Genomic DNA, 7,226 nt, shown 5'->3' with positions numbered 1-7,226 from the left:
CCAAATACAAAATATTATTCATGCAAAGCAGAGGCCAGACCCATGAGCAGATGGAAATATCAACATGGCTTCCTGGGACGAGTGCAGGGAGAAAATTGGCAGCAGGCGACAGGATCTCTGGAAATGTTTGGAATCAGTTCATTCTTTTGAGATTCTGCTCCAGCAGCGCTTGGCAGGAATCTGGTTAAGTCGATATTGTGATAATTATCTCACTAATCAGGCATCATAACCAGAAACACAACATCCTATCACATGGTGGAATACCAGTTTCAAGGCAGACATACTGTATTTCCCATTTGAATGATCTGTGCGTGTAATTTCCTGTAGATCTCTTAACAAATGTGACAAAATTGCATTTAATGCAAGAAATGGGTTTGCGGATGTGCAGTAAAACACTGATGAACAGATGATGATGCAGCTGAATAATGGATCATGCTTCAGGTATGTCAAAAATGAACCATCCATATAGAATATACTGTTCTCCATTTCCGTTACAAATGATCACCAGAGACTGGAGGATTATGATCTGGAGGCTGATTTGTTTCATTGATCACCGCATTGATTGAAGCTGCTCCATTGGTTGCTATGGTTTCAGGTCTACGGTAAATCTGTCTGTTGATGGTGCCTCACAGACACTTTTGCTCACACCAGACAGGTTGGTGTGAATGAAACAAGGGAAATCACCACCTATGAAGAAATAACCCAGACTGTGGTGACTAATACAGCACAAGGATGATGTTGCAGGTAAACCTGCGTGTCTAGTTTTTTATAGCTTCATGGTATCAAGACAGATTTAGCAGCGATAGTAAAAGCAGTGAGTCTGTCAGCATTTGAACTTTTGGCTGGACCGCAACAGACTGACTGACTGATGAAGAACACCATTGGTCAGTCAAAGTCGTTGTCCGAAGCTTTGGTCAGCCAAGTATCCCAGGATGCATTTCGCACTAAATGGCAGTGATAGTGAGTCAGGCCAAAAACTGTTGTAAATTTTGCTGTAGGACTGTTAATATATCACTTTGTTAAGTTTTAATATTTTTCAGGCGAGAAAGTAACCATTTAGATTCCCAATATGTGGCCAGTTTATCTAAATAACGCCTATTTGGAAATTCGCACTGATATTTTCGGAGATATGAGGAGCCACTGGCCGAGTGCCAGCCGGTCATCTCAGCTGCCAGCAGCCCGACTCCTGAGATGAGCGGCTGGTCAACGTCCGTTGTCATCCTGGAGCAGAGTCAGACTGGCCAGAACCAGGGCAGTCGTTATGTGGGCCGTTTGAGCAACCCATTATATAAAACCCATTATACCCATTATACAAAAACAAGAGCCTCTTATGTTTTTTCCTCCCTTGATGTCACCAAATGTAAAACCTCTTGTTTAAACAAGATTTTTAACTTTATTTGGAAAAATAAGCCCCACAAGGTAAAAAACATCAAAATCATCTGGATCAAAAGATTTCTAAAGGATCCAGATAGGACATTGAATATTATCTCAATCTTTCTGTTTAAAACAGTAGGTGATCAATGTGCCCTTGTTGGTGAACTTCCTGTCAAACTCTCCATCTTTCATAGGCAAGCTCTCATGTGTTGGTCTCTTCTATATAAGCACAACTATTCTCCTCACAGATGTTTTTTATGGAATAATGTCAATATCACAAACAGAAACAAATCATTATTTTTTGAAAATCGGTTTAACAACATTTTGCTTGTACAACAGTTATTTAACTGTGAAGAGCTTCTGTATTCATATGAAGATTTTATAGAGAAATACAGTGTTCCTGTTTCCCAAAATGAGCACAGTACTGTAATTCACATGCCGTCAACTGGCATTAAATGCTTATCACGTTTTATCCTAATGTAGAAGATAAATGCTCTTTTTGTAATTATATGGTGGAAACACCAGAACATGTTTAATCAGTGTGTACATGTGACAATGTTTTGGGCTGATTTTCAGTTGGAGCTTAAAATATATTTTGGTGAGGAGATTTTACTTAAAGAACATGATTTGTTATTAATATCCAACAATCCTAATTTCTCCAGCAATGAACAATGTGTCATTAATATGCTCATTGTTTTAGCCAAATTTTACATTCATAAAATGAAATTCTTGGAAAAGTTACCATCTTATATTACATTTAAACAAACAGATCTAAGCAGATATCTTCAAACATTTCATACACAGTCCAGCCATACACTAGTTATACTAGTAGTCCTGTTTCTTGTGTTTTAATAGAGTTTTTTGACATAGCTGAGACTAAGTTCTTTTATAGGTCTAGTTAAAAATGTGAAGGAAACAACGCCTGCCTGGTGCTGCTGTTGTAATTGTTTTTTATTGTTCTGGGACATTATCAGGTCACAACATGAGAACTGAAAGTCTTTGTCTCAAAGTCATTTATGAGTGATTTGTGTTATTCACAAATGCATTTTCCAATCCATAAACAAATACCGACAAATTTGAACAAATATAAAACATTTTTTTATAACTGAATACAACACAACCTGAATAAATGTCAGTATTCTACATATACAATATATTTCCAACTTCAAGTTCATTAATCTAGTAGTCTAATATTTGCCTTTGAAAATCGTCTTGTGCGTATAAGTGTCAAAAATGATTTGTGAGTTTTTCTTGCATTTATTTACAGATTGAATGTCCCCTGACACATGTGGATCAGGTTACATCTGCGTGTGATATTTTGAGACTCTTTTTCACAGCATCTGATCCACAAATGCATGATGTGTTTAAGCACTGGTGGAAAACTCAGACACCCGGTTTACCTGTGCATTCATGTGGGATTTCAAAGAAGTGTTTTTAGCTTGTTATAGCTTGTTACGTTTTGATCACACAACATGTAAGTAAGTATTTTTACATGGAATATTCCAGTGTCATGTTACTTTAATTTTGCTGTACGTCATTCTGGAGTGCGTTGATCAACAACCTGTTTTGTTCTTTAATTTCCATGAAACTATAGGCAGTGACTGTAAGGTGTCCAGATTAACAAGGAAGCTGTTTCTGGAAGCAGTGTCCTTGTTTTTTAATCCACAACTGAAATTCTTTTTACCTCCACTGTATTGGTGTAAAAGCTGAAATCTGCACAAATATATGCATGTAATGTAATTAAGAAAATATGATTTTTTGTTCAGATCCTTTTCACACAAGTCTAAGGCTTACAGCTCTTTTTTTCAGTTTACCAAATGCTACAGGAACTTCCTCAAACCCAGCCAGATAATCCACCCACATGCAATCAAAGCAGGTTACTTGACAGGGCTGCAATTAGTAAATAGACAGCAATATCAAATATTTAACAACTTGTATGTTGTGTACAGAGCAGTTGAAGGTAGCACAATAATTCCTCGACGTTGGCGCCTTAATGATTTCCCACCCACCTGTGGGAGGCTTCATCACTAATGCATTAGCCATTTAGTGTGTGCTGGCCCAGTCAAAAGGGATGATTGCACCCATTCAACCATTCTGTTGGAGTGCAGCTCTGAAACGCCCTGTCCATAATGATAGCTGAAGAGCAGTGGGCACTGATTAGACCGCCGCAGAGAAGAAAGCCCTATACTCATTCCCGAACTCCACATTGATTTGAGAAAGATGTAAAGACATTATAACATATGAGAAATGATGATCAAAAGTTTGTTACTGTAAAGAGAAGATCAGATTATATTACTGAAGCCTTTACGGTATGTGAGGAAATGTTTTTTGAGGGATGCCACAGGAAAGATTAATATTCATGAGATCCTACTGCTCACTTCTATTATCCATGTTTTAATTATTTCCTTTCAAAGTGTCAGGAAGCGACTGCGTGGGGAAGTATCTAAATGGACCCAGTATTTCAGACTTGAGAGGGCATAGTGAAGAGGCAAATGCACATGCTAATGGCTGTGTTATTTCCCGTCTGTCTTTAGACATAATGGCCAAGCTCTTGCACAAGACATCTCTCCGTCTCCGTCCTCAGTAACATGGCTTTACTAAATGGTAGTAAAAAGCTTTAGGAGAGGCTGTGAGGCAGACAACACTCAGTTTATAAATTTCCCTGCTGTTCACTTGACTTCACATTCAAAAAGAAAGATATTGTACACAGCCACAGCGGAAATGTCACCAAAAACAAATCACTCAGCTAGTTACGTGTCAGTTTGATTGATGATATTGTTTATAAGTTAGTTCAGAATATATAAGTGCTTCTTGGAAAAGCAGCGCACAATTGTCCAACTGTTTACACTCACAATCCACCTGGGAGATATCTGAGTATGAAGGGCTGACTTCTCAGAAAAGCTTAAAGAAGCAGCAGTTTTTTGGGGAGGGGGGGTTTTGTCACCAGTTGGCTGGAATCCAATCAGCTGGGTCACTTGGTGAAGGTTGATTGTTGAGACATTGTCCTCTCACAGAGCAGGAACACGACCAAAATGTTCAACAATCAGGAAACTTGAGAGGTAAAAGTTTGGAGGACAAATGCTTCAGATTATATATTGTTCATACTTTTCTGCTGTGTGAAATACTAATGCATATTATTATTATTTTATATGTAGATCACCATTTCACAAACACGCAAAATAAAATGTTTAAAATATATTCTTCTTATATGTGCAAATCTCTGACAGTTGTGTGAGAATTATGAGTTGTTTCACATTTATAGTGACTATCATATTTTCAATTATAGGAAGGATTGCCAACATTCTGCTTTTCTTTCTTTTAGGAAATACAAACTGTAAAAACTTAATAAACTAAATGACCTGTTAAAGAAATAGCTCACCATCTTGGGAATTATGTTTGTTCACTTTTTTGCCAAGAGTTAGACGAGAAGAGTGATACCACTCCCAGACATGAGAGTGGTATCAATCATTTCTATTTCTATCTAACACAAAAAACTGATGAGTGTGTTTCCCCAAATGTCAAACTATTTATTTAAATATAGATATTTTTTTGCAATTGAGTTTTGACAGAATGCTGCATTCATGTCACATTGGAGTCACCGTAATTACGAGTTTCCAACTTGTAAATAGTGTTCACATCAACCTCCATGTCAATTACAACTGGGAAGCTGGAAAAATGTTTCTGAAAGCTCCATTATATCTGACTTGGCATTTAAGTGCCTAAAAATCAAGCAAACATGGACGCTGATGGATGGATGATACTGTGATACGACCAACTCAGTTATCATACAACCGTCCTTAAAAAGGTGAATCTTTCCACTCCTTCCCATCCATGCAACATAACATGAACACAGCATCAGGATCCATACAAATGTACTTTGGAAGCACAGCTGTATGAACTAGATTCCTCATTACAAATCCAGTCCAGGTCAAATTAGCTTATAATGAAGCGTCTCTGCTGCCTGGCCTTCCCATTGGCTCGCAAGCTGAACCGCGATCACTCATTAAGATGTAGGTGCACAGCATCTTCTTCTGGAGTCTTCTGGACAGCTGATGGAAACAGCCAATTATTTGCAAATGCAGGCATTTATATTCAATAATAAAAAATAAAAAAAACACATGAAATTAGTTACTGGTCTTCATGCAAATGTTTTATCATTTTCATGATTTCTTTGCTTTATGTGGAAGCATATTCAGCAGCGATAAAACATCACTGATCAAACCTTTCTTGTATTATTTCAGTCACAATCTGTTAGTGACTGACTCAGCTGTTTCCCATGTGTCCTGATGACTGTTCTCAGCCTCCACTTGGCGCTGCATATGGTAAACTTCATCAGTACTTTTCAGTGTCTAGTGGCCAGTCATCAAACATCATGTCCACGTTCAGTTTAAGATAAGTTTAGACTAGAGAGTATCAACGGGGATTAAAGTGAGAATTCAGATGAATGTGATGTAGTTTTTGATTGTGTGTTAACTCTGGTTGTGGTGGTCAGCTGGTGTGTTGTTGGCGCTGATCATTATGTGAAGGTTGCTGAGGAAGAGAGAGGTGGCGGGAGCGGGGGAGCTGGCGTGATGCCTTGTCCACCAGGGTCAACGCTGATGGAGCCATACACTCAAAGGGCAATATCAATGTTCTTTCACTCCTGGACATTTAGTTTCCCACATTTTACCCCTTTGTCTCTCTTTCTCTCTCTCTCTCTCTCTCTCTCACACACACACACACACACACACGCACAAACAGGGGCACAGGAGAACAAGGAGTGCTGTCCATTAGTGGCCCACAAGAGACCGGTCTTCTGCTGAACACATAATGCTTCTGTGGTGGGGGGAAAACTCCCTTTAGGATAGTTGACTGAGAAATAATTCTTGTGCTCTTCACAGATCATTACGTCTCCATCCTCGCTCACAGGGTTGGATTGGTTTCACTTATTATTTTGGGTTTACTGGTTATGGTCAGTGGGTTTTTCACTTTAGGACAGTCATGATCATGAGGGAATCAGTTGGGTGAAAAAGGTTGATATTTGGTGCCCCGGTGACATTACACAGTTATTTTAATTCTGGTTAAATTCTGGTTTATTAAAGCTTGGCTCTCATTTTGATGGTTTTGGCTGAATTGTTTATATCAGCTAACTTTGTATCACCATGTGAATTGCTGAGATCCAGGAATACAAAGAAATTGATCGGACAAGTTGTAACAGTGTAATCAGATTATCTAAAAAGCACTTTATTTGGAAGTAAAACAAAGTGAGAGCAGCCAAAATTTCCATAATAATCGCTCATTGCACAGGAGAACTGTTTGCATGCACAGTAGGTCAAAGTTGAACCCAGATTTCTGACTGTAAACTGATTATAATTATGATGCTTTTGTTCTCTCTGTCTGCTCGTCTGCAATTAACTTGTTGAGTACAATGTTATAGGAATTATGGCCAAAAAGATGTAAATAAGTTGTAATAAACCTTTAATTCTAGATAGATGGATAGATAGATAGATGGATCACATCCACTCAAATTCTGGAGGTTAATCGAGGTTCGCTCTTCAAATGGGGATGACCTTTGAACTTGGAGAGTGGAGAGACCAAAGGAGAAAAAAAGAAAGCCCCAAGCTCCATCTGCATAGCAACCACATTGTGTTTCTGTTTTCTCCCTCCGTTCATAAGAGGCCGGTGGAAAGCCTGTGAAAAGCGACAGACAGGGTCAGAACTGCTCAGGAGTCGCACATATTTGATATGACATCATCATCATTTATTGTTGCTGGATTGTGATTTGTGCATCAGCGTTTAATGCTGCTGAATCCTGCGTCAAAGGATGATTTTGTAGATTGTATTTGCTTCTCAAAAGCAGTCAAACAATAATT

This window comes from Thunnus albacares, chromosome 5, assembly GCF_914725855.1.
Source record: "Thunnus albacares chromosome 5, fThuAlb1.1, whole genome shotgun sequence".
NCBI lineage: Eukaryota > Metazoa > Chordata > Actinopteri > Scombriformes > Scombridae > Thunnus > Thunnus albacares.
Note: the sequence above shows the minus strand (reverse complement) of the source record.